The sequence below is a fragment of the Castor canadensis genome, chromosome 11 (assembly GCF_047511655.1).
Source record: "Castor canadensis chromosome 11, mCasCan1.hap1v2, whole genome shotgun sequence".
Taxonomy (NCBI): Eukaryota; Metazoa; Chordata; class Mammalia; order Rodentia; family Castoridae; genus Castor; species Castor canadensis.
Genome location: NC_133396.1, coordinates 119,165,509 through 119,187,151, shown reverse-complemented (window position 1 = coordinate 119,187,151; position 21,643 = coordinate 119,165,509).

The following is a 21,643-nucleotide window of genomic DNA, read 5'->3' as shown; positions in this document are numbered from 1 at the left end:
TCCCTAGTTTGTGAACTTGTTGTTTTAATGATGATATGTCGTGGAGTAGTTCTATTTTGATCTGGTCTGTTTGGTGTCCTGGAGGCCTCTTGCATCTGTATGGGAATATCTTTCTCTAGATTTGGGAAATTTTCCGTTATTATTTTGTTGAAGATATTATGCATTCCCTTCGCTTGCACCTCTTCTCCTTCTTCGATGCCCATGATTCTCAAGTTTGGTCTTTTGATGGAGTCAGTGAGTTCTTGCATTTTCTTTTCACAGGTCTTGAGTTGTTTAATTAATAGTTCTTCAGTTTTTCCTTTAATTACCATTTCATCTTCAAGTTCTGAGATTCTGTCTTCTGTTTGTTCCGTTCTGCTGGATTGGCCTTCCATTTTGTTTTGTAGTTCTGTTTCGTTCTTTTTTCTGCGGTTTTCCATATCCTGGGTGGTTTCCTCTTTAATGTTGTCTATTTTTGTCCTGAGTTCATTTATCTGTTTATTCATCGTGTTCTCTCTTTCACTTTGGTGTTTATACAGTGCTTCTATGGTTTACCTTTATTTCTTCTTTTTCTTTTTCAAATTCTCTATTTTTATTGTCTTGGAATTTCTTGAGTGTCTCCTGTACATTTTGGTTGACCCTATCCAGTATCATCTCTATAAAATTCTCATTGAATACCTGTAGTATGTCTTCTTTTAAATTACTCTTGTGGGCTTCATTGGGTCCTTTGGCATAGTTTATCTTCATTCTGTTGGAGTCTGGATCTGCTTATCTGTTTTCTTCATTCCCCTCTGGTTCCTGTACTAATTTTTTGCTGTGGAGAAACTGGTTTTCCTATTTTTTCTGTCTTCCCGTTATTGTCTTTGGTGTTGTTACTGTCCCTGTACTGTGTGCAGTTAAGTATTTTCTAGCTTGTAACAATAACAATGTTAATATTTAGAATGGAAGGGTAAGCGGAGATGGAAAGCAAGAAGTTAAAGAAAAGGGAAAGACAAATAAACAGACAAGAAGGAGAAAACAGAACAAGGAATCAGATAAGAAAGTTTCAAAGGTATAAACAGGGAGCGTTAGTGTAATAATTGACAGTAAGCTGAGCAGACATTAGAGAGACAGAGAGAGGATTGAAAATAAAAAAAAGATAAGAATAAAAATAAAAAATAGTTAAATGAAAGAAATATCTATATATAAAAATAAAATAAAATAAAATGAAAAATAGAAAATTAAAAGAAAAAAATACCAAAAAACCAAAAAACCAAAAAACCTCCAAGTTTAAATACAATGAAGTTTCAGTCTTAATAATTTGGGTGTTCGTCTCAGTCTCCAATCCTGGAGATGGTGCCTCAGGTGTTGTTCTGTAGTTGTGTCATCAAAGGGGATGCATAAAGTAGAACAATACTACACACACGCACACACAAAAACCCCACCAAGTGACCCAAGTTCAAATGCAATACAGTTTCAGTAAGTTTTTCAGCATGCAGGTGTAATTCAGTTGTTCTCTCCTCAAAGGTAGGGAGAAAAAGAGAAAAAAAAAAAAGAGTCTGGAGACAGTTCTGAGAATGGCTATCTGAGGCTGTGGCTTGCCTACCCACTGCTGTCAGCCTGCTGTTGCTGGAGGCTTTATTTATGCAGATCTCTGGGGTGAGCTTAGCACTCACCTGGCCCCGCAGGCTTTGTTTACTCAGAGTTCTCCTGTGCGGGAGCCTCTGCTACAAGCTTTCCCCTTTGCAAGCACTGGGAAAGGTGACACTGAACCCGCTTTCTCAGGCCTGCTTGTTTATTTACAGTTCATGTGGGAAGTGCGTCTTCCCCCCTTGTCCTGTGCAGTTTTCTTCCCACCACCACTTTTACAAGCTTTCCGTCTCCTGATTACTGGGCAGTGCTGCTGCTCCTGCCAGCCTCCATGTTTGTTTATAGCTTATGTGGGAAGTGGGTCTTCCCTCCTCTCCTGTGGAGTTTTCCTCCCTCCGCCACTCTCACAAGCCTTCCTGCTCCTGGTTGCTGGGCATGTACCCCTGCTCCTGCTGGAGGTTCTCCTGCCTGCCTGGCTTGTTTATTTACAGTTCCCAATCTTCAGCGCTCAGTGTGCCCCACCCTCTTTCCCACGTGTCTTTATTGTTTTTATTGCTTATTAGCCAGTTTCTCTTTTTTCCCCAGGTGGAGGTCAGTCTGTCCAGGGGGCTATGCTGCTCTGGCCCAGGGTTGCCTGTGGGAGTACCGTGGCACCACAAAGCTCACCTTGTCCATGTCTTCCCAAGCCGTCTGGGCGTGGGCGACTGGCAGCCCGGGGGCCCTCCTTGCTTCTCTGTTTAACGTGTAGTGGAGATTCTCTGCACTAGCTGGAGGTGTGGAGGGGTCAAAGTTTTGCCTCTTCTCAGTGATTTTGCCTGCAAAGTGTGTCTCCAGCATCTCTCCAAGATTTCACTATAGGAGGCTCACTTTCTGCTTCCTCCCTCTAGCTGCCATCTTGGAATCCCCCCAACAATGAAGTTTTAATTAAGACTTAAAAGTGAAACTAAATTATGAAAATAAATTTTTATTAGAGTCAACAGAATTCTGATTTTAAATACACATATGTACTGATTCATAGAGTAGAAATGAATCAAATGACTTTAAATAATATATTTCTGATTAAACTATATGATAGTATGTTGTGATAATCTTCACAACAAATTTGACTTTTGCAAACTAGTCAAAGAGTTAGTGCTTCTTTTTCTTCTTTTCTTTCTCAAATTTAGTTGTCCTTTGTACAAGGCTGAGTTAGTCATAATCCTTGTTTGTGATATAGTTTAATCATTGCCCTTTGGATTTATTCATCTAATGGTACAATTCTTCCTCTTCCTCCTCTTTTTGCTCTTCCTTTTCTTCTTTTTTTTTTTTTGTTCTGGGGATTGAGTTCAGGCCCCCAGGGCCTTATGCACACTAAGCAAGTGCTATGTGACTGAGCTCTCTTCCTGCCCTCCAGTTAATTATTAACTGCTATCCTTAAATTCACTGTTCAAGAACTATGATGCAATGTGCACCTGTCATCTGTTCTCCTCTCTTTCCTCCACCTGCCTCTATCCTTCCTGTAATGACTATCTTTAGTTTTGTGTTTATCATTTCCTTGCCTTTTATTTTTTTAGTTTTGGTGCTTACGTTTGCTTAACTGTTTATTTAACACTTTTTTTGTGAATTTTAAAAACAAAATTTCGTGTTACCTGTAGTTTTTTAGGATTTTCTTATTTCTCTCACTACAATACAAGAATAAAGCTATGTTGCAGAACATGACTGTATTTCAGTCAACATTCATTGCTCTATACATGTTTGCATTGTGTTAATATACAGTGATTTATTTAATTGCTCTTGAGTGAATGTACACTTCATTTTTCTTCAGTTTTTTATTATTATGAACAGTGAGACCATGGAAATTCTTGTTGGTGCCATCTTGTTCACATGTGTAAGATATGTCTAAGGACAGAACTGCTGTGTTGAAAAGCATGAATACCTCAATTTTGTAAGACACTGCTAAATTTTTTTTTTCAAAGTAACTGCACCAATTTATTTATTTATTTTTTGGTGGTACTGGGGTTTGAACTCTGGGCCTCATACTTGCCAAGCAGTTGCTCTACCACTTGAGCCCCACCCTGAGCCCTTAATTGCACCAATTTATGCTAGAGTTTGTTGATCTGTATTTGCCATATTTGATACTGTCAGACATCTTCTTTTTATCATCACACAGGTGTAAAATGGGATCTCTCTTGGCCTTGGTTTGCATTTCCCTGATTTCTCATAAACATGAATTGTTCATATTTTTATTGGTCACTGTGATTCCTATGAAGTGATTGTTTATGTTTTTTTGTTCTCTGAGCTTCAGTTTTTTTCTTTTTATTGACAAAATTTAGATCATAATCCATATTACATGGAATTTAATCAGCTACTCTACTAAACACGTGGTTCAGTGTCTGTCACACTTTTTTTTTTTCTTTTTTCTTTTTGTCTTTATACCTGAGGTCATCTTCTATCTTTTTTTTTCCACATCTTTTTTAGAACTTTTCTTCTCTCGCTCTCTTTTCCTGTCCTCTTCTTCACAACTTGTCTCCTTCCTTCCTTTCTTGTGTATGACAACTTTAGAGCCCTCCTCTTCCATTCCCACTCTGCGTCTGAGGCACCTATATGGAACTTCCAAAGAACTGGGTACTTACTACCTTTTTGGACTTCTAAGAAACCTGTCTGACTGGACCACAGCTATGTTGGGAAGTACCACATATTGGGAAGTATTTCTACCTGGTTTTCAACCATGTTTTGTGGACAATTTGCCCAGCCTCTGATCAGAGACTTCCATTTTCTTATGGATGTTGAGTCTTCTTCCTTACTGTCCACTGATGAAATTGTTTCCCCAAGGCTTCTCTGACTTTTGTCCCTGTAGTAAAGTACCAGACTTGCCACTGAGTCCAGAGGTATGAGTACTGTGAGCAACAGACTGACTGAAGCCAGGGCTTTGAAATCTTGATTGTTTCTGAAGGTTTCTTCTAGCTCTAGAGCTCCATGACTGGTATATAGTAAGCCACAGTGTTCTATTATGATCACTTTGCTGTTCTTTTTCTGTATTCTCTCTGTTTTATTAGCAATCCATTTGTTTATTTACCAGATTTTTTGAGTACCTATATAGTTATCACTCATTATTCTGGTGAAAGGTCCATCTCAATGAACAAAAGAATTACTTTTATCTTAATCTTACCACAGACCAAGAGTGCCTTCTAAATAAAAACCAAATGGCATATATTCTTTTATATGACCTCTGGCTATGCTCCTTATATCATAAAGTAACACTTTAAATTATTTTTAGATAACAAAGAAACCACTACTTTGTTTACTTACTTGGCTTTGTGTAATCTTATTCTTTAATGCTACTTTAAATTTTATTAGGATTAAAATACTCAAACTGTTCATAATATTGTCTTATTTAGGATGAACAACTTGTAGAATGGTTGCTAGTAGAATAAACCATGACGAAGCATACTGAAACTGCTAATGGTGTCAGTACACCAGAAGACTTCCAAATTCTTTGTGTACCATCAGGAAGAATCCATGGCAGGATATGTGGGAGTAAAGGCAGTTTATTAAAAGTTAGGGAAGAGAAATGCAAAAGGGAGCATTGTGGGGTCCAGGTGGAATTTGGAGACAGAGTGTTTTTCTCTTCTCCAGATACTTTTAAAACTTATGCTAATCTATGGAAAGGGAGGAGCCAGGTGATTCCCATCCAATAATCAATGAGTGGGGAGGGACATGGATGGTTCCCAGTCAGGTGACGGTGGTACCTGAGCTAGAGCATGGTCAATTGGAAATGTAAGAGTTTTCAATGAGTCCTGAACTTTCCCTAATTTTAGCCTGCCTCAAATCCTCTTCAAAATAAGCATTTACTTCTTTTTTTTCTGATAAAGAAAAATGTGATTTTTATATCTTTAGAGTGACTGTTCCCCCTTTTATTCTGTTTTCCTATTCTTCTATTTTCCATTGTAAGAAGTAATTCTCCTCATCCTTAATATTCAGGACATCTCCGTGTGTTTTTCTCTCCATAACACACTTCAAGGCAAAGCTTTTGAAGTGGAGGAAAGTTCAAAGTTGGATCCTAAGCTTTTGAAGTGGATCTAGCCTGAGCCTGATTTAGAAAAAGAGAATTATATGCCTATTCTCTTGTGCCTCATACATGATAGACAAGAAATTTGTAGTGACAAATAGCACCTTGATCAAGGTCTAAAAAATTTAAACCAATAAACACCATATTCAAGAGGCTTAATTTAAGATTTTGGAGTTTGCAGTAAAAAAATGTGATATAAAAGCAAGGTTTGGAGACTGTACTGTTCATAAACACCAAGAATTAAAACAACTATTTAATTTGTAAGCTTGGTTTGGCAGATATAAAAATGTCTGAGAAAAAATGCAAAAAATACAAATTTAAGATATTTAAACTAACTCTTTTCCTCAAGTTCAGGTTTATCTACTCTTAATATGTGTTTGAAATGAAGTCAAATGGCCTTTGAGACAGGATAAAAGAATAAAAAAGAGACTATAAGAAAATTAACTAAGGTAAAAAGGAGAAAAATGGAAGGGATGAACCAATTCAGAATATAATACATGTATACACGAAAATATAATGAAACCCCCTGTGTAGGTATCTTAAGCTAACAAAAATGTCTTTTTTAAAAATGGAGGACAGAAAGGTCAAATAGGTCCTGTCTAGGGGTTTGGTACCAGTGTGGGGGGAGGATGTAAGCAAAGGGTGAACGAGGCTGAATATGGTGGAAATATTATGTATTCATGTATGAAAATGGAAAAATGAGACCTGTTGATACTATTCTAGGAAGGGGGGGAGGGAAGAGGGGATAAAGGAGAATGATGGAGGGGGTGAATTTAGCTAAGATATATTGCAAGCACTTTTGTAACTGTTACAATGTGCCCCCAGTTCAACAATTATGTGATAATGAAAAGAAAATTAAAATGAAAATACAATACCTAGTTTCTTAAACATCAAAAGCAAAAATACTGATGGGCTAAATGTGATACAATGAAAACACATTGTAAGTATGATGAAGGTTCCCTTGTTTTCTAAGTAAAGTAATTTTTAGAGCTTTTTAAAATAGTGAATATTTACATTAATCAATGGCATGTTGGGTTGGACAAAATCTATAGGCTCAGTGTCTTTCAATATCAAATATATTGTCTCCAAATGGGTATAAAAGAGTTTGATAAAAAGGAAATATATAAAAGCAAAAATATTATAATGCTAATCTATAATAAAAGATACATTTACAAAAGATAAGTATATTCATTTGGGCATTGTGTTAGGGAAGAATTTTTATTTTGCCTCTTCTGATCTGATTTTTTTGTTTCAATCCTCTTCTCTCTAGTTTTTAAAACTGTAGTAAAGAAAATACATTCTATTGAAATAATTTTGAATCCCTCTAGATTGTTCTTGTTGACTTCACAGCATCAACTTCTCTGCCTTTTACTGGTGCAGCAATTCTCCCATCTCACCCACTTTCAAGAGGGAGGGGATAGACTCCCCCCTTTGATGGTGAATGGTCTGTTTATTTAGGGAGGGAAAAATTATTGGCAGCATTTTAGAAGTAAACTTTCACAAAGACTGTTTTTTGGATAGTATATGAATGAACTATCACTGCATTAACCCATTATTTATGGGTGTTTAAGTGGCTTCCTCTGAATAATCTCCTTGAAGGGGATAGTTTCCGGGTTCGATTCTCCTATATTTTGAAAAACATAAAATTGACATTGCAAGAGAGAGAATGGAAGTGAAAAAAATCTTCTGAATAAACTTAAATTACATTAGCATGTTCAGCATTATAATTGGGCTTTGCTATACTTTTTCCAGTAAAATATGGCCTTGAAAGTACTTTATCTGTTGGTAATAATTTCATTAATGGAATATAGCTACCAATCTGAAATCAGCTCCTTAAACTTCTTATAAAAACCATTAAAAGGATTGGGGTCATGGCTCAAGTGGTAGAGCACCTGTGTAACAAGTATAAGGTCCTGAGTTCAAACCCCAGTACTGCCAAAAAAAAAAATTAAATTTTGAACCTAAACTTCCATCATTAATATCTGTAAAGTGTCTTTGAAGTTAAATTCTAGGAGCTGCCAGTTGATGAAGTCTCAAGAGTCTGTCAGCTTTATGAGCTTGTTTCTATAGAAGGTAAATACCATTCTTGATTATCTGGAAGAACCATGAGAAGGAAGTATTTTGGCCTCAAGAGGTTTGGAGCAGGTATGTGAAGAGGTATTTTGCTAAGCTACTGAATACTGATTTGACTGTGCAGGGCTGGAATGAACTTAAAACTAATGGCCCTGCACCATATCCCAAAAGTTGACATTGAACTTTCCAAGCTCAGAAACCACAGTGTTCACTTCTGTGCCTTTTCACAATAATGGCCATTGCTTACACTGCCTTTTACTGTGTCAGCAGGTAAAAAGTAACAGCGAAGATTCAGAAAAGGTGACCTGTAACCCTAATGAGAGATGCATTCAGTGTGGTATGCCAGTATGTGCAAGAGATTTATTAGAGTCCCCAACTTGGACCTATCAGTTTGCAAAATCTTTCCAAATGTCACTCCCCCTCTCCATTGACCTGCCACTTCTCTTGGCTGACCTGAGCTGGCCGTACCTGAGCACTCTATCCCAGGTCACAGAAGATATGTTCATCCACAGAGCAGTGATTTGAAGTGAGCTGAAGTTTGTCGTGAAATGGACTTATCTTCAAGGAAAAATGTTAGCTTCTCTTTGTACATTTTCCTTCTACGTTAATTCCTGAAAGAATTCTGTGTGCTTGGCCCTTTAAAAACTGTGAGGTGCAGCTGGAAGGACTGTAAAAATATCAGAAAAGGACACCTTGCCCTCGACAGGCTGGTACTTGTGGGTCTTGGTCTCCTCTGCCTCTGTGGCCCACAGCAGGACACTCACTGCAGTTAGATGAAGTGGCTGCTTATGGTACTGTCACAAGATTTTATTCAGTGTGGATTCTGTCTAGAATGATGATTAAATGCATTTAAGTCGAAGGATCCTTTGAATGTCTATTGTAGTAGAAAAGGAAGCAAATTTTCTTTCTGTCCAGATTTTTAAAATGATTTTATTAGCATATAATAGTTGTACAGGGGATACGTTGTGATATTTACAAATGTGCTTGCAATATATCTTAGTTGGATTCACCCCCTCCATTGTTCTGCCTCTTTCCCCTTACCCCTCCTTCTCAGAACAATTTCAATAGGTTTCATTCTTCTATTTTCATATATGGATACAAAATACTTCCACTATATACATCCTCATTCCCCCTTTCCTTATGCCTACTCCCTTCTCACTGGTACCCACCCCCAGTAGGTTTATTTTTTCCTCTTGCGCTTCATTAAAAAAAATTAAGTGTATATTGATAGTCCAAGGGGTTTTGTGTTGATAGTGCAGGTCTATTATAGCTGTCCAGATCTTATTTTTCTCATCATTTTGTTGTATTTATTGGATTTAAATGTAGAGATAGGAGTGTTTGGAGTTTTAGGTAATATTTCCATGGTTTCTACAACTGCAGATATTTCCTCTGCACATGAAGACTGGGAGCACAATTCTGAGAGTTATGATACTGTTTTCTTGTTTAAAGGGAGTTTTGCTTTCAGTCAAATCGGCAGGATTACCCTTGGTCTCATTTTAGAAAAGTGGCCTCCAGGAACAGCTGACATTTGGAAAAGATTTTTGCAATAAAGAATTAAAATACTAAAAAAAAAATTATTAGGAATCTCTTAAAATTCTTCTGTCTAATCTCTATCTCATGAATAACAAAAGCTGTCCTATTCTTAAGCAACTAGCAGAGGGAAAAATAAATAAATACAAACAAATATCTTTCCCTGCTTTTATTATTGTAACACCAAGAGTTCTTAAAACATAATGGCAACTAATGTACCTGAACAGATTTTTAAAAACTGTGAACAATTATAGTTCTAAAAACCGAGGGTACAATGGTTAGAAAAGATGATCCCTGAGAAGAGGTGGAGCCTGGAGACAGAGGAAGAAGAGACTAACTGGTTTGGATGTATGCTTTCTTCTCTTGGCCAGATGCTTCCTGAAGGGCTACATGCTCTATGATAAGCTAAGCCTGTCCTCACATCGGCTTCTATTGGGATGCAGTCAGCAAAGCCAGGCGTGTGGTTCACATGTCAATACATGTTACAACATTTAAAACTGGATTTTGTATCTTAGTACTATCCTCATTTCACAGATGAGGAAACAGGTGTATTGAGTTTGTGTAAGCTGCCCAAGTTGGCATGGCTGAAAAATGAACAGCTGGAGTCTGTTGGTCCCCAAAGTCATTCACCCTGCTGTGTACAAAACACATGATCTCACTGCTCAGCTTTATAACCCTGTGAAGGTAAGTTATTACGATGAGATTTTATGGATGAGGAAACTGAGGCTTAGAGGCATTTTTTTTTCATGCAGAAAAAAAGTACAGAATGTCTTGCCCAAAAACAAAACTAATGAGCAGAGGTGGTATAGCACAAACATGTTTATATTGTTACCTTCTTTCCCCAACCCAAAGTGCACAACAGTCAACCTTTGAATCTCTGGTTTCTGATTTCTCCACATCATTGTTAGAATTTATTCTTTTATTTGTTCATTTACAACAATATTTAGTTAGTATACAACATTTTATGAGGAGGCAAATATATATATATATATGTATGGGGGTTGAAATATTTAATATGTTTCTCCTTGACTCTTGTTTTCTGACATTTAAAAAATGTGCATTTCATCTTTTTCTTGGTTGAGTTTTTTTTATTTTTAATTTTTAGGTCAAATCTGAGGTAGGCTGGATAAAATTTTAGGGAAAGTCATTCACTTAGTTAGCTGAGACACGGCACAGTTAATATTGTCAGCAAATTGTCTCCTTGACTAAGGAAAAGTCAAGGCCTAAGCATGTCTGCAGTCAAAAACAATTTCTTCGTATCACGGAGGTCATGGCCTTGCCAACTCTAAAGCAAGTCACAAGCTCAAGTTGAAAAAGGACTTGAGAGGAAAAGCATTTATGCAATGGCATGACGGAAACTGACCTTCAAATGACAGGTAAAATATGAAGGGTAAAAAATATCTGGGAAGGGCAGCATTATTTCTCAGTCTTTTCCAACCTCACTGATTTTCAGCTCTACCTTTAATTTTAGTTTGTTTTAGTTTACAAAACACATAAGGCAGTACTTTAGTCTTAAGGCAAAGTCTACTTTTCACATCAGCCATTCCTTTTATAACCATGATTCTGTGCTGAGAGGAAGTATTTGGGGTAGATTACTGGTTGGGGTAGAAAGTTTACTATTAATGTCTTTTTAGTGTCCAATGAATTGAGGTCCATCTACACAACAGACATGGTGTTTAGAGAAAATACCTAACAAGAAAAATGCTCATTTTATAATAAACCCCCCAAATTGGGAGACAATATCATATAATCACTTGAGATTACAGGACTAGGAAAAAAAATAAAAGACCGGAAGGAAAATAATATTTACCATGTTATCTCTGGGTGGGGATGTTCAGTGTGATTTACGTTTTTTTCCTAGTACCTTCCAGTGTTTGCAAACTCGCTGTGGTGATCATGTATTATTATTTTTAACATTCATGGAAAATTCATAGCAAAAACAAACATTCTTTTTTTGCCTTTCCTTTTAAATAGTTAGATTTCCATTATGTTCAGATCTAGTTAAAATTTGACTCCATAAACTTTGTTCCCCTCACTCGTTTGTTGTCCCTTATAACTGAATTCCTCGTATTCGTCTTGTACTACCCAAGGGGAGATGGAATCTGAGAAGACACTGTAACTAACATCCCTGAAAAGAGCAAAGAAAATGAACATAATAGTAAAACCAGAAGAAGAGCTGGGGCAGAGATCCAGGACGCCTGTATCCATTTCAACATCCATAACGGTTATAGACTCTGGTTCCTACTCCTTCCTTACTTGTCCCTCTCCTGTCTCTTTGTCCTTCCTGTCTCATAGCGTTCTTTTTTCTTTCAAGCTTCTGTTCTTTTGGATAATGATAGTGTTTACACCTACCATGTGTGGAGCATCTGGTGCATGCACAGAAATATAAATTCATAAGCAGGATAGGAATAGGGTTCAAAGCCAAGTTCTTCTGACTACTTTCAAACTCCACTTACTTCCCCTACATCACACTGCCTCTGCATTGAAATCCGGGGAGAAAGAGCTAGTGTTTGATTTTTTTCTCATTAAAAATGCAGGAAAGGCAGGATTGCTAAAAAAAAATTAAAGTGCTTGTGATGTTTCTGTCATTTTGATTTTCCTTCAAACAAAAAGGAAACTAAACCCCCAAATCATTCTATCTTCCAGCCTTTCCTGTGTCGAATACTGTTGGAATACGTGAAACACAGAATCCCATATAATCTTCACAACCAGAATACAAATACAAGCTGAAGAAACCAAAGGCATAAGCTGCTGAAAATAGAAAAAAAATGACCATATGCCACAGGACATTTAAATTCGTCTTCCGAAGTAGCTCTCGCTCATTCTATACTTAGCTGTAATTCTCATCTTCAAAAGAGTTTGAATTAAGGAGAAATTTCCCACTTATTGTGGCAGCAGAGTTGAATCAAAATGTGGCTTGTATTTTGTCAAAGAACACAGGTGCTTCAGGCTTCTCTGCCCAAATGTAGCAGAGACTTAGCACCAGTCACCTCGTCCCCCATTCTCTTGGCAATGTTTGCTTCTTCAGTAAATTGCAAACAACTTTGTTGTGTTATCTTTCAGCAATGATGGTGGCCATTTACTGGGGATCTAATCTTGTGCAAGTCTTTCTATCAAGCTTTCTGGAGAAAATAAATTGTGTGTTACTATAAAGCTTGGTTAGAGCCTGACTAATTGGCAGTTCCTAGCTAAAACTCCATTACAAATGGCATCTGTTGTTTTGTTAATAAGAGTTATTTAGAAATAATTTACTGAGGTGAAATTTGCATGCTATGAAATGAACTGTCTGAAAGTGAACAACTCAGTGGTATTTCATACAACCACAAGGTTGTGCAAGCACCGTCTGTACCCAGGTCTAGAACATTTCACTGTTCCACTGCCAGACCCCTTACAAATTAAATAATGCTGCTCATTCCTCCCTTTGCCCAGCCCCTGGCAACCATCACTCTGCATTTTTTCTATGGAGTTTTGGATTTATTTACTCTAGATACTTTAAGTAAATGGGTTCATCCAATAGGTGTTCACTTCTTTCACTTAGAGTAATGTGTGGGAGACTTACCTAGATTGTAGCATGCATTAGGACTTTGTTCCTTTTAATGGCTAATATTCTGTTGTATGGCTATTCTTGTTTGCTTGCCCATTCATCTGTTAGGGATAGTTGGGTTGTTTTAACATTTATACTATTGGGCAGGTAGCTTTCCATCACTATAACAAGTCAACTTATAAAGAAAAAAGGTTTACTTTGGCTCATAGTTTTAAAAGTTTGCTCCATAACTGATTGAACTTTTTTTTTTTTGATATTGCAGTGATGACACATCATGGTGCTAGCATACAGCTAGAGCAAACCCACTCACCTCATGGATAGAAAGTGAAAAGTGAGAAAGAGGAAGAGAACGGGGACATATAGTTCCCTTGTAGGCTTCAACCCCAATGACTTAAAGACCTCTCACTAGGCCCCACCTGTCAAGGATCTACTACCTCTCTATGGCCCCACAGTTGGGGATAAAGTGCCCAACACATGGGATTTTGGAGGACATTTAATATCCAAACTATAGCAGCTACTGGGACTAGTGTAAGTGTTCTTAAACATTGTTTTTATTAAAACTGTGTAGGCACATAGTGTCTAGTCAAATAATCCTATAAAGCCTCTTAGGAAAAACAGTAGTTCCTTATACATCTCTTGCACCATTTTCTGCTGAGTTGAATATGACTGTGTGGTCTTTGGGAATTATCCTGTTCCTTCTTGGTAGTTCTTCCTTTCCTTGCTCACATATGAAATCGGTACTCAGCCTCTGTCTCCAGGGTACAAGCACTCCCTCTGTCTTCAGCAGCTCCTTAACTCTGCAAATGCCTCACCATCCAAGCCTCCCAAAACTCTATCTGTGTCAACTCTGGGCTCTCTTTAGGTTTCCCTTCCTGCCTTGTAGTCTGGAAACCATCTCCATATACACCCACTACAGGGCTCCCCAGCCGATTCCCCTTCTTTTGTAGACCACAGTCCTGCCTGCCTGTCGTCCACTATCTGAAAATCAAGAGGTCCATTTGTGGTTAATCTATCCTAGGGGGATTCAGAAGCCCCTTTCTGGGAATTTTTAATTTGTCTTATAAGCCAGTGTGGTTTCTTTCTTTCTTTCTTTCTTTCTTTTTTTTCAACTTTCCCTATTTATTTTGGTCTTTGTCTTCTGCAAGAAAATGCCAGGTGATTTCTTGGCTGTTCAGCCTAGGATGCTAAAATGGGTAGTAAACTCTGTATTTATGGGTACCTCTTGGATTTCATTGGAGAATAATTTGATTTTAGAACTCCTTAAATCAATGACTAAGATTACCTTTAATTAATTAATCGAATGATTTTTTTAAGAGTTGAGAGGTGTACTTACATCCTCAGACTTGTAATGACAGCAGTAACAGCCAGTAGGAGTTCTAAGAGAAGAAACCAACTAGTTAACTATCACATGAATTCACTGCTAAGTGAGTAACCCTCAGACTGTTTCATTCCTTGACAGGAGTAACATAAATTACACTGAAGACATCTTCTACATATTAATCTGTAGCTGCTCAGCTGAGATGAACTTTGGGTTGTTCTGGGCCCTGAATTAAACATAAAGATGGACTTGTGACTCATTAGGATTGTGAATTTTGGATGCTACTAAAAGACTTTCAGATAAACATTGCATTTTAATATGTTTATTTTTCTGAAGTGGGTGTATTAAAATGTTTCAGATTTTAGGACCCATAATTCATATCTCTATGTTTTCAAACAGAGAAGAGCAAAGGAAAAAAAAAACAACTTCCTTGTTTTGGCTGACTGTATCCTCTACCTTGGTATTCACTGAGATCATCTTAGAAAGGTTAAATGACTTAGAAATTTATAAGATTGAACTGGCTTTGTGTCCTATTCTGTTCTCCCCCCAGAGAGGCTACTGAAGATACTACTCATGTCAGTCACTAGAATTTCTGACCCAGGGACCATCTGAGTAGAGCTGTACTGAAGAAAAGAGAAAAGAATAATAAAGATAATATGAACAGAGAGCTATGTAAGACATAGGAAAAAAAGAGATTGTGTGGTTCCTATACATGTAGTGTTTTAACACTGTTAATCAGAGTGACATAAAAATTAAAGAATACAGGTAAGTTTCTAATTCCGAGCTCAATCATGTGGCAAAATTGTAGGTACTACAAAGGTTCAGAGAAAGGAGATATTCATGTGGCTTTAGAGAAACTGGGACAGGTGCATAGAATTCCTTCAGAAGCCAGGAGGAAAGAGTATGCTCTGGTAGAGTAGCAGTCAGCAAAGATGCAGATGTGACAAAGGAGTATTTTTGTCCAGTGGGACCTGCTGGAGAAGGGTCTGATGGGAGAAGAGGACCCACACCATGGGAATAATGTCACAGGAACCAGTAATTGAACCATGAGAGAAGCAGTAACTACCCAAACAGCAACGTTTTCTGGAAGTGGTTTTCTCTAGCACACACATTTAGGAAAATAGAGTTGAGATGGGGAGGTAGGAGCAAAAGTCCCAGCAGCTCTGTGTGGGCTTTATCCTGGCTTGGATCCTTGCAGGCTCTGTGATCCTGGGAAGGGTTCTTAATTTGCTGAGTTTCCAAAGTCCCCACAGCTAGTCCTCTTTCTGTTTACCTTGCTTTATGTCCTCTTATTTTCCAACATATGCTTTTCATACGTACCATCATTTTAGGTACACAGCTGTGTTTTTCTCCATAAGAAATTTTATATTTTCATTAATAGGTTCCCTGAATGTCATTTTAACAGAATTTGTTACATTTTAACATTTATTCTTTATATGGTGAGCTTTGAGAATTATCACATATTAAAAATAATTCCCATGATATTTTCTAAAATTGCATTGTCTCTACAGATCAGCTTTCATAGGCACTTATATGAAGAAAATAAAACTTATGCCAATAAAATAATCATTATTATGCTGATGATTATGATCAACTCAGTGAATTGTTCACATCTGAGTTGCTAAGACAGGTTTAGAGGAATTTTTGTTTAAGAAGAGGCATGCATCACACTCCAGCAAATGTGGTGGGAGCACCACATTTCTTTTTTGATGTGTATGTTTGAAAGATCTAAAAGAATTTTTTAAAAGCAGCTCAATTAAAATAATTTTGCTATATTATATAATTTGTTGAATTCTTCATAAGAAGCTTATTAGAAGTGATGCAAAATTATACTCAATCAAATTCCTAATGTGACTTTAATAACATAGCAAATAGATAAATTGTTCTTTAGTTAGCATTTTACTGTCTATCATGGTATGTTATTTCTAATAAAGTTGGCAAAGAGAAATTTATGTTTTTGCTAAAAGATGGTGTAACAAAAAAAAAAGATGGTGTAACACTTTATTTTGAAACACACACACACACACATACACACACACACACACACACACACACACACACACATACCCCACAAAAAACCAAACCTATGTGGTTCTTCAAATTGTATAAATTATGAAGCTGGCATGGCACAGTATACCAACTACTGATTTATTTATTGTGAGAAGGTGGCTTCTGTGTGAATTACTTAAAAAATTAAATTAAAAAATTTGAATAATTAATGCATATAGGTGGTACATGGTTTAAATGGTACACAAAAAATATAATGAAAAACCAATTTCTTTTCCAGTTAGTAGAAAATTGGCTTAATAGCAACAGAATTTTCTGAGTCAACTATAATCAGTTTATTATGTGTTCTTTTACCAACTGTCTATGCTTACTGATCTATAAATAGATACATCATCTAGCTTTCACTTAAGTAGCATGTGATATGCTTTCTCAGCTTTTCCCACTAAACAACCCATATTGGAAGTTGTTGAGTTTCAAAATCTATAGAGTTGTACTTGTTAATGGTTGCTTGTTAGTCTATTTCGTGAATATACCTAAGACATATTTAACCAGACAATCCACAAATGGATTGTCTGTAGTCTTTTACTCATGACCAGAAAATAGCATTCTGTCTACAATGCTGAGTACATATTGGAGCATCTATAAAGGACAAATTTGTAGATATAAGCACTGTTAAGACCAAAATTGGTGAACATTAGAATTTGGTAGACATTGACAGATTACCATCATAAATACAGCACATATTTCACATTAGTGCAAATGATTAGAACCTGTACATCCCTAATCTTACCAAGAAGTTGTCAAACTCTCGGAATTCTCATGTAATAAGGTAACAAGTAAGATGATAAATTATATCTGTTGTTTCATTTAGAATGTCTTTTATTATTGGTGATGTTCAATATCTTTAAAATGTTTGAGTTGTTTCTACTAGGTAATAAATAAGATAATAAATTGTGTCTTGTAGTTTTATTTAGAACTTTTTATTGTAAATGATGTTCAACATTTTTTCAATGTTTAAGAGCCATTTCTATTATTTTATGAGTCATTGGTTCATATCCTGTATTTTTTTCTATTGACCTTTGTGGGAATTCATTTAATATTAATGGTATTAATATTAATGATGTATTGTGCAAATATTTTTCCTATTAGTTTTCTTGCCATGAAGAAGTTGGTATTTTTCTACATTTATTTGAATTTATTAATCATTTCTCTCTTGGCTCCTGGGTTTTTCTCATACTTAGAAGGGACTTTTTCACACTGAAGCATAAGAAAAAATTGTTTTTCTAGATGTTTGCTAATATTGCATGACTTTTTTTCTTCCCTACTTCTTTAAAAAATGTACTTTAAATCATTGTTTCATCTGATATTTACTTGGATAGCAGGAACAAGATAAGTATAAAGTAATTTTTCCTCATGAGCTACCCTGTTAATACAGCCTTATTTATTGAAAAGTATATTTATCCAATAGTTCATCTTTGCCTTCTGGAATGGGATGATACCTTTACCCATTCCAAAGGACTCTGTATTTGCCTTTATTTCTGAGTTCTTCCTTCTGTTCTATCAGGTAGTGTGAGTTGAGCACTTAATATTATCATAGTGTTTTAATTGCTCTTATTTTTTTCTTGGGATTTTCTTACATATTTTTCCATAAGAATTTTAGAATCAGCTTGCTTATTTATAAAGAAAATCCTATCTTATTTTAATTATAATCACAATATATTGGTTTAGGGAGAATTGGCATCTTCAAAATATCAAATCTTTCTATCCAACAGCAAGATATATCTCCCTTGTTATGAAAGTCTTCATGTTGTGTCAGTAGTGTTTAAAATATTTCTTCATATAAGTTTTTATATTTGGCTTAAGTTTATGTCTACATATTTCATCTTCTTGATGCTATTTTGAGTATAAGTATGTCTTCCCTTCTAGCATGTCTTCAAATTGATTTTGGCTATTTTATGAATTAATTTTGAACTCAATCACAATTCTGAATTCTTGCATTTTTTGCAGTATGATAAATTTCTAGTGGGTTCTTTTGGATTTTCCAGGTTTACAACCATCTCATCTTTAAAAAGTGTAAATGATACCAGCTCCTTTCTACTCTGTATGCCTCATTTCTTTCTTTTGCTTAATTAAGTTAACTAATGCTATGGTTTGAATAGGGTTTGTCCCCATCAGAACTCATATGAAATTTGATTCCTCATGCAGTAGTGTTAGGAGTTGGGTTCTAGTGCAAGGTGTTTGGTCATGGGCCTGGAGCCTTTGTGAATGGATTTATACCTTTTTCACATGAGTTCCCTCTCCCACGGAACTAGTTTAATGACCATGTGAGCAGACTGCTGCAAAAGTGAGGCTTCTCCTTGTGCTTTGCCTCTTTCACCCTTGCCTGCTTGCCTTTTTGCTTTCTACCATGAGTTGAAGCAGCATGAGGGCCTCACCAGAAGCCAAGCAGATGCCAGCACTGTGAACCAAAATAAACTTATTTTCTTTATAAATTGCAGTCTCAGGTATTTTGTTATAGCAATAGAAAACAGGCTAAGATCCATAGCAAGTTGAAAACAAAGTTGAAATTGGTGTTCGTGAACTGCCTACTCTTGTCATTGACAATAAAAATTATCTTATTGACTTTTGGTGCTTGAAAGCAATTAATTTCTTCTATTTTTACAGATTTTTTTTTACACATGATTGAGAGTTCTGTTTGTTCCTTATGTTTGTCTTTCTTACTCTTTTCTTTCTTTCTTTTCTCTTCTCCTTTCTTCCTTTTTTGTCGGTACTATGATCTGAACTCAAGGCCTCATGCTTGCTAGGCCAGTGCTCTATTGCTTGAGCCGTATCTTCAGTCCCTGCCTTCTTCTCTCCCTCCTTACCTCCTTTCCTTCCTTCCTTTCTTTCTTCCTCTCTTTCCTTTTCTTTCTTTCACTTGTAATTGAACCCTAAGCATGTGCTGTAACACTGAGCTGTACCCCTGTTCCCTCTTTGTTTACTAATTTACTACCTTTATGGAAAGAGCCACCTAATAAAACTGAAAGTTCAAGCTTCTGAAGATAGCCAGCTGCTGGATGTGACTCTCATAATCATGATTTTAATTCATTTTTAGGATCTAGAGATTTGTCTTTCTATAAACTCAGCAATGCATTTAAAAGTGTCTCAAATATTTTATCTATTATTTCTGGGGTGCTTTATCACTAGTGGCTTTTAGGATATCTAATCTCTACATGGTAGAAGTGGAGTTCTGTATAACTTTCTTAAAGGGTACCAATATTTGCTTTGCAGGAAGTGCTCTCTTTAGCTTCTTTTACTCCTTTCTAACAAACATTAGCTTTCATTTTATAAACACAATTTGCTGAACATATTAGATTTGAAACATAATTAGAGAAGCTCAAAGACCACAATGCTTCATTGACTGTGTTACATAAGTGAATTGAAAGAATTATCTTTTGAAAGAATCCACAAGAAATTGTCAGCGACAACAGGTTCTGATGCCCCTGGGTGTGTATGGGGGAATGTGACTGCCTTGATTACTGGTGAATTCACTTGCTAGCTACATGGTTTCTGCTAGACTGCTTAATTTCTCTGAGCCTCAGTTTCCTCTCTTACAAAATAGCGATAGAGCTAATTTCATATAAAGATTAATTTCACATAGAATATAAAGAACAGTCTTAGTAAGTTTTCAATAATGGTTTAATTAATAGTATGCTAATTGCCAAACAGAATGCTTGGGGAGTGATAGAGCCATTGAGGAGGGGAATGGAATGTTGAATGAATGAGTGTCACATTTTGTACTTGATCATTTCTGTTTAGGGAGTTTTGTCAGTATGCTGATTATTTGGTTGTCCCGTCAATAATTCATGTTAAACCCTCCTTATCCTTGTATCCCAGCAACATCGACCTCTGGACTTTTCTTCTTTTTTATAAGAAAAACCAAACCTCTTATATTAATAATAAACAGCACCCATCTTAGCTACTCAGAACGATTGTCTAATGATTAAGAGCAGAAAGAGAATATGACCACATGTATTCTTCAGAAAGTATAAAGGCCTCAGATAATAAGAACCACCATTTTGAGTCTTTACTCCCATTTCCTGCATGGAAATTTCCACAGGCAATGTTTCTTCTTTTTTCTGTCACTTCTCCCCACTTTATCTTGTTGTACTAAAATAAATCCTTCCTAAAACTTCTAAAAAAACCCCAAGAACACTAATTTGTTTAAGCCACTACTTAGTCAAGTTTGCTATGATTTTCAGCTTTCCCCCAATCCTTAACACATGAAGAGTTTGGATCAGAGTGCCTGACCAAATTAACCAATCATTTTACCTCACTTCAACTTCTAAACCAAATCCTGATCAAAACAAAATAAAAGGAAATAAAACCTGAAAACAACCTCTGCAACCTGCTGTCGTCTGACATATATGACTGTCCTTTGCACGAATAAAAGCAGTCTTTAGGGAACATCCAGAGCTGGAGGCGGGGTTCAAGTAGTAGATCAGCAGCCTTGCAAATGTGGCATCTCAACTTTAAATTAGAAGAGACTTCCAATGTCTCGGCTATTTTACGCATTTCTAAGACCAGCTGTCTGGACGTGGATCGCTCCTGCTGTAGTTCTGCCACCAATTTGCCTATATTGTGTGATCTATGCATTAAACTTCAAAGTTTACCACCTCTAATATACCACGAGGGAAAACTAGTTATCACATAGGAATGCATGTTAGAATTAGTTGACATATGAAGCTATGAATATATGGAAAGGTATTTCAGATCTCTTTCTGCAACTGGGCCCAAGGCCATAAATGGTATTTGTGACTCTGTTGCCCATATTACATTTACCTTCATACAGCATTTCATCTGGTCAGCTTCCTTTATTTTGTGGCATGACCTTCATTTGTGAGATACCTGAGCCCTTGTTGGCAGTGCCTTATGTAGGATGCTGTAGTTTTCTACGAGATTCTACTCCTGGTCCTGATAATACATGAAGATGTGCCAGATCTCCTGAATTCCATTCTCACTTTCCCATGCCCGAAGGATATATCAGAAACCACATTCCCCCTCATAACTGGGACCCCAAGTCCCAGTCCACACTAGAACCTTATTTTGTAGCTTAGTAAGTTGAGCAGCTACAGATACCCTAGAAGCAATGTCGGCATTCAGTTTAATGGATAAAACTGTAGCTATTTTTTCCATTTGTCCTGAAGTCTCCAAACTAACAGAGTCAGGAGTCATGGGCATGAGAAGCAGAACTTGGCAAACACACCAGAGGTCTAGTCTAGAGACTCGTAACAGATGCCACTTACACCTTTTGCTGACACAATTACTGTACTGGTCAGTGTTTTGTGGTAAATAATGGAATCCACTCTACCTGGTTAGGCAGAAAGGGACTTAAAATAAGGGGTAACTTATGGAGTCTCCAAGATAACTAGGCATCAGGACTTGGTTGTAACACCATCCAGAACTAATGTCCCACTAAGCTGTGTGCGTCATCTAGTCACAACGAAACTGCAATCACTGATTATCTCACAACAGTGATAGGGCAGGAACTAGATGACAGATACCCAGCATACTTGTCTCAGTAGAACCAAACCCT